The sequence below is a fragment of the Paramisgurnus dabryanus genome, chromosome 1 (assembly GCF_030506205.2).
Source record: "Paramisgurnus dabryanus chromosome 1, PD_genome_1.1, whole genome shotgun sequence".
Taxonomy (NCBI): domain Eukaryota; kingdom Metazoa; phylum Chordata; class Actinopteri; order Cypriniformes; family Cobitidae; genus Paramisgurnus; species Paramisgurnus dabryanus.
This window is the reverse complement of record NC_133337.1, coordinates 50,647,731-50,658,225: the sequence shown is the minus strand read 5'-3', so window position 1 is coordinate 50,658,225 and position 10,495 is coordinate 50,647,731.

Sequence of the window (10,495 nt, the reverse complement as noted above, 5' to 3'; positions counted from 1 at the left end):
AGTCCTGTTCCAACACACAAGCAAGAATAGATTTCAAAATCACAGACCACCAACCCCCCCCCAAAATAAACCCAATACACTTCATCAAAGGCAGTCAAGTGAAAGCGGGATGCTTGCGCTACAATCTTTTATCACAAGGCTGTGCATTCAATCAAGCTTGATAGTATTTGGGTACAAATTCATCTGACACTTTGCATCTAAGCAAGTTAGATGACAACATAACCGGTTAGAGTTGCAGTTCAGAGTTTAGTTTTAGAAAGCTTTTTTGTTTACTTTAATATGACTCAAAGTTTTGGTACTGTGCTTAGTCATTACTTCATGGCCAATATACAATCTTGTTCTGAAATGAAGAGGCGATATTGGATGGTTAGGATGACCCTATTAGCCTCTGTAGGTAGATGCTGTAACTATACCATCTGGACCATTAAGAAATTCTGTATATTCTGTGTATTCTTCATTGATGTATCCCAGTGCTTATTTTTATTTTATTTTACAATGATCTTAAAAACATGAATTAACACAATTTAATTTTACAGTCTGCATCTCAAAATTGATTATTAATATGTTATTTATTTACATTTATGCCTTTGGCAAACACTTTTATACATTTTAATACTTTTTTACAGTTCTTTCAGTCTAATTTATTTATCAGTATGTGTGTTCCCTACACTTTTAACACACAGCACTTTTAAAGGCGGGGTGCATGATTTTTGAAAAACACTTTTGAAAAGGAAGTCGGGCCATGTACCAAAACACACTCGTAGCCAATCAGCAGTAAGGGGCATGTCTACTAACAAAGAAGGTCCAGATTCTATGGGGATAGGGGCGTGTTTGTTTCGAGGATTTTAAATATCACCATTGGCCTTCCGAGATCATGCACCCCACCTTTAAGTACCACAGATATATCACAACTTTGCATATAGCAAAAATGACTGGTCTCATAGTTTACAAATCATCTGGATTGAATTTGTGAGTCAAAAATTCCAAGCTAATGTGTGAGCATTTGCTGTTATTTATTTATTTTGCTCAGCAAAACACTAGGAGGTGCAGGCAGAGTGCATTATGTGACTGAGTCATGCCACTTTCTGTACACAGGAGCTACTCTCTTCTCTCCTACCTCACTCCCAAACTCAGTGAGTCAACAAACACATTTGGTGAGTAAAGAAAGAGAGGCAATACGCATGCACCTGAAATAATACGAGATAGGTGGATAAAGGTCAAAAGCCATACAGCATGCACGGAAAATTGTGCTCTTTTTTTCCCATTTTACCTTTCCACAAGGGAAAAGCCCCACCTCTGGATTCTGTTTTTAGATTTCTGGCCACATTTGATGCCAGCATCAGCTGTTTTATATTCTTTCTGTGTAGAGATACAAAGAAATGTGCGTATTGGGCAATGTGCCCAGCATTGGTATGCAGGATTAAAGCATAATGTATATCTAGGGATGACTGCGTGTTTGTGTTGGTGAGTGTGTGAACTATCTTGAGAATGGAATTATTGATGAGGTCATATTCCAGCTATGTGTATACATATACAGATTTATTATTCATTTTCCCTGGAGGACCACATTCTCTACATTTGATCTGTGAAAGTGGACGGCGCTGTGTAAATCTGCTTGCCCTCGTGGGGTAAAGTTATTTAATCACTCCTTGAAAGTTACAGAACAAACATTACATCACTCTTGAAAGTGCCAACTCTGGGCATCCATTTAATAGACATTTTGATAGACGGCTTTACTTTACAGCTTCAAACCAATGCACGTCTCAGCTATATTGCCAGGGTTCTTGTTTTTGGGGGTTTGAGTGAGAGTAGTCATGGGAAAATTGTTACAAGGGCTAGCATTGCTACACACTATAAAAATGTTTGCTTGTTTCAAGCAATGGTTTGGTGAAATATGGACAAACCCAAATGAACCTAAAATGTCCATATTTGACTCAGCCATAAGTAAAACTACTCAGCATTTTGGGTTAAATCAACCTAACATAGGTTAATTTAAACCGATTGTTTGGTTTTGGACATAGCTTAGCACAGTCCATTGAATCTGATTTAACCATTAGCATTGTGCCGAAAATAGTCCCCTGCCATTTAAAGTTACTAACGCCCCATTCAGACAGCCAGCGACCAGCAGTAGCAGAGCGACGCGATCTCATTGATTTCAATGGAAACTGGGCGACTTCCGGCGACACAAGTGAAAGTGACCGTTGGCGACCGTATGGGCGTGTCCAGCGACGCGAGAAAGTTAAGAAAAGTTTAACTTTATGCAAATGTCGAGCAAATTTCGGGAGCGACTACCAATGAGAACGAAGCAGTGGAGTTCACGTCATCCTTCTCTCGTCAGTTACTGGCGTGGATGGTACTCATTTCTTTATGACAAGCAGATTTAGAAATGCCTCATTGAAAGAGATGGGCGACACAGAGTCAGAGGGCTATTTCGGGCACTACGTAATATCATTGCGCCTCCTGCAGCCATGTTACAGCAGCAAAGTCATTGATTATTACGCCAGAATGAGAGTATAGTTCCTAGCCATATCGGCCTAGAAAATCGCAACTTTTAATTTTCCGTCAGTCTCAGTACACGATGTAACTACAGAAGAGTCAAGTTTTAAATAAAAAAAATCGAAACTCTTTGGTTATTTTTTAGCGCAGTGCTAATGGTCTAATCAGATTTAATGGATTATGCTAAGCTATGCTAAAAGTGGTAGCGCCTCGGCTGAATGGATTCCAAAAATGGTAAAAATCAAATGTTTAACTCTAGGAAAGCTGGAAAATGAGCATATTTTCAATAAAGGGGAGTATCCCTGTAATAGGATGTAAAAAAATTGTTGTGACAACATGCCCCATTGTGTTCTGTGAACATAGCTTTTCCTGGTAAACAGTGGTAGAAATGTTCAAAAGCTTTTTTTGTAGTTGGGTCTTTCAAAAATAATCCTACCCTAAGGATCCTACACACTGAAGTAAAATAAATGTGTGACAACTAGCCCCAGTCTGTATTTGTTTAGCTGTTTTTGGCTAAGCTGTAAGGAACAGCCAACACAATACATTACTTATACATTTACAAAATATGCATTGACAGTGTCATACGATGCTGACTGATGCATCCGATGGTAAAGGTTTATTGCTTCTGCGGTGTAGATAAGGAGGACTGCATAACGTGATTGTACAAGATAGGTCTGAATGCAACCATAGGTTCAGATGAGGTGTACGACTCAGTCCCAGCACATTTGTATCTTAATCATTTTATTTTTAGTTTTCAAAAACGCAACCAGGCAGCAATCTATCCCTTAGGGTCTTCATGAATATTCATCTCCTGGTTTTTATGAGAAGCGTTTCGCGAATGCAAAAGAATAACTTTCATATGTGCAGGTCCTCCGAAGCTTTTAGACTTACAACCGCACTGCATCATAAATGTCTGGTTTGGTATTAGCATTAAATATCAGCTCATATTTCCTGAGCATTTGTAATGGATTATAGTGTCATAAAATATACAGTTTAGCCACAGATGAATATCAGACCTGAAATAACGTCATAATGCAAGAGGGTTAATAAAATAAGCTTTTTAGTCTTGCACCACAATCAGCTAGTGTTAACACATTGACCTATTTCCAATTGATCACGTGTTCATAAATGAAAAATAAGGTGCTTAAGACCGAACATGATGGAAGAAAGAAAAAAGCATCAAGGGGCTGAAATACATGTGTGTAAATGATGAAAAGCATGGTGCGGTTTTCAGAGCGAGTACGCTTCAGTGCACACTACACTTGAACGGGGAGTGGTGGTCTTTGGCACGCTGTAAATCTAGGGCAACCACTCGGCTGACCGGCAAGGACGCGGAGACCTGCACATGCACATTTAATCGCACTCAGCAATTGTTCACACAGAGAGCAAATGCATATATGAAGGGCCAGAGGGCCCAAACGTGAAAGGCCCTGTTTCCATGGATATATCTTGCTCTCTTATTCCAGCCAATGGGAAACGATAAGAAGATTCGCTGGTAGGGGGAGGTGCGGGTTCAAGAAGGACACTGCTCATTAGAAGGAAGTCAAAATGCACCCACACTGCAAATGTTGACGCATATGAGGATGGATGTTTGACTGTGTTATATAATGTCCCTCGATACTATAGGTTTCACAGGAGGATCTATCCGACCAAACAGATTGAGCACAGGTGGCCGTTGGCTCGTGAGAGATTTTTCGGTGTTACTGGAGACCACCTAAAAGAATGAGCTATATAACACTGAAGGACGGTGCTGTAGTATGTGCTTCATTGGAGCCGTGAGCATTTTTTTTTCTTAGCTGTAAAATATTGATTACATAGGTTTGATTGCATACATCTGCTTTTAACCCTGAAGACATTGTGTTTCAGGGGTCCACACCTTACAACTTCGTTGCATCAATGCTGCATTGATTTTCAATTCCTTTAATGTGGGTTTTTTTGTTATATAAAGGGAAACCATCATTGGGGTGTAACACCAAGTGCTGAAAATATGAAATAAAAATTGATCCTATTTAATCGCTTTTTCATTTGCATGCCCATCAACAGATTTTTTTATACATACCCTACAAAAGCAAGTGTACACACCCTTACAAAAATTAACAATTGTTTTACTACAGATTAAACCAAAAACCCCATGGCCACAAACTAAGCAATCATACCTGTAGTTTAACACAAATGGTACCATTGTACATTTTTATAAGGGCAATCTGTCACTTTCAGTGTGGCTGCGTTGCTATTTTTGGCTAAGCGCAGACCAGATTTTGATAATGCTAATGTCTGAACACTTGCCCTCACATTGACCCTCTCTACTAACCCAGAAATGTGTTTTTATTTGCAGACAGTGTATATAAATGCAGACGGGAGCAAGTGGAGGCGAATAGGGAGAGAGGGAGGGATTTAATTGACCGATCTCGTATGACATTGTATCTAATGATAGGTACTGACAGCGGATCCCCTTAAACTACATGCTGGCCTTGCAAAGGTAACTAGCTGAGACATGTTTCTTGCATCGGATAAATTGAACAGAGCTGATGGGAACATGCAGGGCACCGTGCATACTACCAGAGAGCAGGATGTAGTCCAGGTACTTAACAGTACGAGGACTGACCTCATGTTTCATAATCAAATCGGCTTCTTTAACTTTTTATTGCGTGGATGATCTAATGACAGACAGTCATGATCTTTGAACCTGTTTACACTTTTACCTCAGGTGATCTACTTTACTGGCAGACATCAAGTGCTAAGTTGTCTTCTAAGTGCTAAATAGAGGTGTAAAAAGTGCCCAAAATGTTGTGTGATGATTGGATCACCACATTTGGATGTACTGTAGTCAAATGCATGCGACCTTGTAGTGTAAGCACTAATCTAACCAAATGTGTTCTAGACAGCAACAAAATACCATTTCATTGTCAATCAATCATTTGACTTGAAACAGAATGCTACACTTTGCTGGGAAATTTGGAGAATCACATACACTCACCTGAAGGATTATTAGGAACACCATACTAATACTGTGTTTGACCCCCTTTCGTCTTCAGAACTGCCTTAATTCTACGTGGCATTGATTCAACAAGGTGCTGAAAGCATTATTTAGAAATGTTGGCCTATATTGATAGGAAAGCATATTGCAGTTGATGGAGATTTGTGGGATGCACATCCAGGGCACGAAACTCCCGTTCCACCACATCCCAAAGATGCTCTATTGGGTTGAGATCTGGTGACTGTGGGGGGCCATTTTAGTACAGTGAACTCATTGTCATGTTCAAGAAACCAATTTGAAATGATTCGAGCTTGTGACATGGTGCATTATCCTGCTGGAAGTAGCCATCAGAGGATGGGTACATGGTGGTCATAAAGGGATGGACATGGTCAGAAACAATGCTCAGGTAGGCCGTGGCATTTAAACGATACCCAATTGGCACTAAGGGCCTAGAGTGTGCAAAGAAAAAATCCCCCACACCATTACACCACCACCACCAGCCTGCACAGTGGTAGCAAGGCATGATGGATCCATGTTTTTATTCTGTTTACGCCAAATTCTGACTCTACCATCTGAATGTCTCAACAGAAATCGAGACTCATCAGACCAGGCAACATTTTTCTAGTCTTCAACTGTCCAATTTCGGTGAGCTCGTGCAAATTGTAGCCTCTTTTTCCTATTTGTAGTGGAGATGAGTGGTACCCGGTGGGGTCTTCTGCTGTTGTAGCCCATACGCCTCAAGGTTGTGCGTGTTGTGGCTTCACAAATGCTTTGCTGCATACCTCGGTTGTAACGAGTGGTTATTTCAAAGTTGCTCTTTAATCAGCTTGAATCAGTCAGCCCATTCTCCTCTGACCTCTAGCAACAACAAGACATTTTCTCCCCCAGGACTGCCGCATACTGGATGTTTTTCCCTTTTCACACCATTCTTTGTAAACCCTAGAAATGGTTTTCATGAAAATCATACAATGAAACAGATCTTACGAATCACACACATTAAAAGTTCAGTTTTTATAGCTGCTTATAACCACTGAGCATCACATTTACAGTGAAATTACAATATTAAAAATATTATTCAGCAAAAATCACAGTATAAGTAATGCATTCTTGAAATAAGACCCCACCCTTCCCTTTAAATCTTATCACTGGTCACAGGGGATGCAAATAAGATGCATTCAAATACCAGGTGTAAACGATCTTTGTGATTGGATCATCTGAGACGTAGGTTAACTCCAAGTGTAAAGATAACACGTGACTCCTCAGATCTAGCAGTTACAGAACAATATCAGTTAATTAGACTACTTAAATATCAGCTTATCCACCTCTTCGTCAGATGCTGCGGTGAAAACAACAGTTTCTCACTTTCGCCCAAACACAAATTAAACCACCAGGGAAAGACAGAAATGAGAAACATCAAGATGAAATAACTAATGTTCTCTCTGTATGCTTTGAGGTTGAAACTAATTTAATTAGCAGAGCTGAGCCGAAGGCTTTTTTAGCACGGTCTCTGAACTGAGTGTTGGTGTTTGTGGTGTGTTGGAGTGATTGTTTAGGACCAACAAGATCCAGAGAAAGACAGGAAATCCATCCACTGCCTGTGCAATATTGTACATATGCCAAGTATTGTTTTTGCTGGTGTATTTTTTGTTTGTGGAGATTTAATTGCATTTCTGCCTATGTGTATCATCGATTAATGTTTTGTGGCAAGAATGTTCAAACCCAGTCGCATAATGATAACAGACTGGAGGGAATCTGTAAAATAGGCTGTAGCTAAATGTTTCTGGAAATCAACTGAAATTTTTACATGTGCAGACCCATAACATTTTTAAAATAAGCGTCAAGTTCACCAACTTTTTTTTAAACATTTCTAAAAATTTACTGTAGTATTCTGTCACTTCTAAATTATTCCTTCAACCATCTGATGTTATTAAGATGAAGCCTCAGCCTCCGGCATTATGTCACAACCTTTTAGCACCTCCGTGCTCTTGTGTGCTTAAACTAATGCCACACATTATTCTGGATGTTGACCTCATATAAACAGGAACAGATGCTGTTCCTTAATTATCAAGATGCTGCCAGCTGTGTTTTTAAAGAAACATAATTACTGTAACTTGTACTGCATAATATACAGTAAATGCATAGCTGCCACCAAAATCAAAAAGACTGTATATAAATAAGTATATTATATAGTACGCTGAAAATGCATTCACAAATGATTTACTGGTTTCTACATTAAATCATCCTACATTAAGGATCATTCTGTGAAAATATAATATTGATAATATTGACTAAATTGAAATCCTTGAGTGAAATGAAACATTGATGCTTCTTATGTTATAATTAGATGATCAGACTTTAGCCTGGATTTTAAAGACAGGGTCACATAAAATTATTTGTGTATGTAAATGTAAAATCAATAATTTTCTAACATCATAAAAAAGAAATCTTACAGAACTACTGTCCTACTCAGTATATGAGTCAACTGTTTAACAAGCGTCTCGCAAATCAATAGATCGAATCTGATGCAATGTTTACCACAGCGGTGCAGATTGAGTGTTTTTAAGATGCTAATGTCTCTCATTTAATCTTCTACTCTCTTTCATTCTTTTCATTTAGGGAATAGAAAACAGCAGTCTGTGTGGTCACACCATTCAGACTAAATCTCATGCAATGCATTGTTCACTCTATCTACTGGGGGTAAGTTAACATATAACATTAAATGGCTTGCTGAAGCACTTGACCCACAGTATTCTGCAGTCAGATATCATTACATAATGACTGCTAAACGGCACAATTTGTAACATGTATTAGTTCATTTTTTCATATAATGAAACTGAACTCAATATGTTCATGTATTCATACACTTTCAGTACAAAGCTGGGCAGTAACCTTTACAAAAGTACACATTTGTACCTAAAGAGTGCATATTAGGACCTTTTGAAAAGGTACCGTCCCAGTGACAGCTTTTGTACCTTTTCATTTGACAATGTATGAGAAGTATCTGTGCATTAAGCAGGTTAATGTACAATCAGCTTGACGTTATTGCAAAATAAACTGTTTATCAAGGTAATATATTCTGTTGTTTGAGTTTATATTGTGTGATTAATGGCTAGCTGTACATTGCTTGTAAAGAAAAGACACCACAGCTACCAGATCCATTGGACTAAAAGTGAACTTAGAGTGAACTTTAATATAACAAATTTTAATAATACCTGACAATATTGACCTGAAGGGAGACAGTATTTCTAAATGTGGAACCTATTCATATAGGTCAAGTGCTGCTGAATGATGTTCTGCTGTTTTGTATTTAAAAGCCTGGTAACACTTTACATTAAGGTTGTATTTGTTAACATTATAATGCCTTGGCTAACATGAACTAACATTGATCAACATAGTTTTTCAGCATTTACTAATCTTTGTTAATGTTAGTTAAAGAGGCCATATTGTCGGATTCACGTTTTTACATTTCCTTTGGTGTATAGGTATGTATTGGTACATGTTAACGATATGTAAAAGGTACAAACCTCAAAGTAAACGATGACACAAGTCATCCTCTCCAACGTAAATCTCTTTTTTTGGACTACAACAAACACACAGATTGTTGGCAACAGTTTACTTCCTAGGATTGGTGATGTAGACAAGACTGACATTATCATAATTTCTCCCGCTTCGGACTCACAGCCTGTAAGTTAACTCCTGTCAGCATTGCATTGTGACCGAATCTTTCAAACATCACATTTCCGGATGATGTCAGAGGTATTTAGGCCAATCACAATGTACAGATTAGCTGGCCAATCAGGGACTCAGAGCTTTTCAAATCTGTGCATTAGAGAGTGAAATCTGGAGCTACAAAAATGTACGATATGTGAAAAATAATGTGTTTTTTACCATAAACCACACGACAGCATTGTATTATGCCAAATACACAAAATGAAATAGGTGCACTTTAATTCCAATAAAGTTGTTCACGTTAGTTCATGATGCATAAACTTTTTATTTTAATAATATATTTGCAAATGCTGAAAATAAGATGAACTAAGATTAATAAATGCTGTAGATGTATTGTTCATTGTCAGTTCATGTCAGCTAATGTATTTACTAAAGTTAACAAATACAACCTTATTGTAAAGTGTTATTGAAAAGCTCTTCATTTGGGTTTATTTCTATTGCCCCTCCTGCACTTCTTCTCAGGGCTTGCCTCGCTTTTACCATTTTCATTACATGATTAAGTAAAACTGCGCATATCAGTGCACTTAGCTGCCATCAGTGCTGACACTTACATGGTGATGTACTCTCTGAGCTCCAGTACTTGTTCGCCCTCTCTCTCTCTCTCTCTATTTCTATGAAGAAAATTGAGTACTTTCTTGTTGTTGTGCCAAAACGCAGGGTATAAAATAGTCTGGGTAATGCATCCTATTGACCAAATAAAAAGACAAAATGAAACAAAATAGACCAAGAAAAGAGTTGGTCAGATGCAAATTCATTCTTAGAGTCAATTTTACCTTTATTAGACATGGCAGTGATTTACAGAACAGAAATGACATGAAAGTAAAAGAGAGTAAAACGATTTATTTAAAATGAAGGTTCAGGCTGTTTTTCATTAGATGGCCAATGTCTAAATGGTGTTTATCAAGTAAAATCTTTTGGGTCACCGATTATTTATTAAACAAGCAGCACATTATATACAATTTAGCCACAAAGAGCTTATTAAAAAGTTTTATGAGTACTTGGTTTTAGACTTTTTATGGTGTGCTTTACACATCCAGTATGTTTAAAACAAAAAGATCCCTGCATTGATTTTAATTAGCCAAATCAATGTGATATCTAATAGGAACAAAAACTGTGGATATAAAGTGGGTTTGGCATTTAGTAGTGAGGAAATTTTAAGAGCACAGATGTAAAAGCCGCTAAACACCACCTGTGTAAAAAAATAGATACTATCATTGACCAAATGCTCTCGGCCCATATTATATGTTCATCAAATACTTTTGCTTCAAAACCACTTGATCCCAGTCTCAGGCC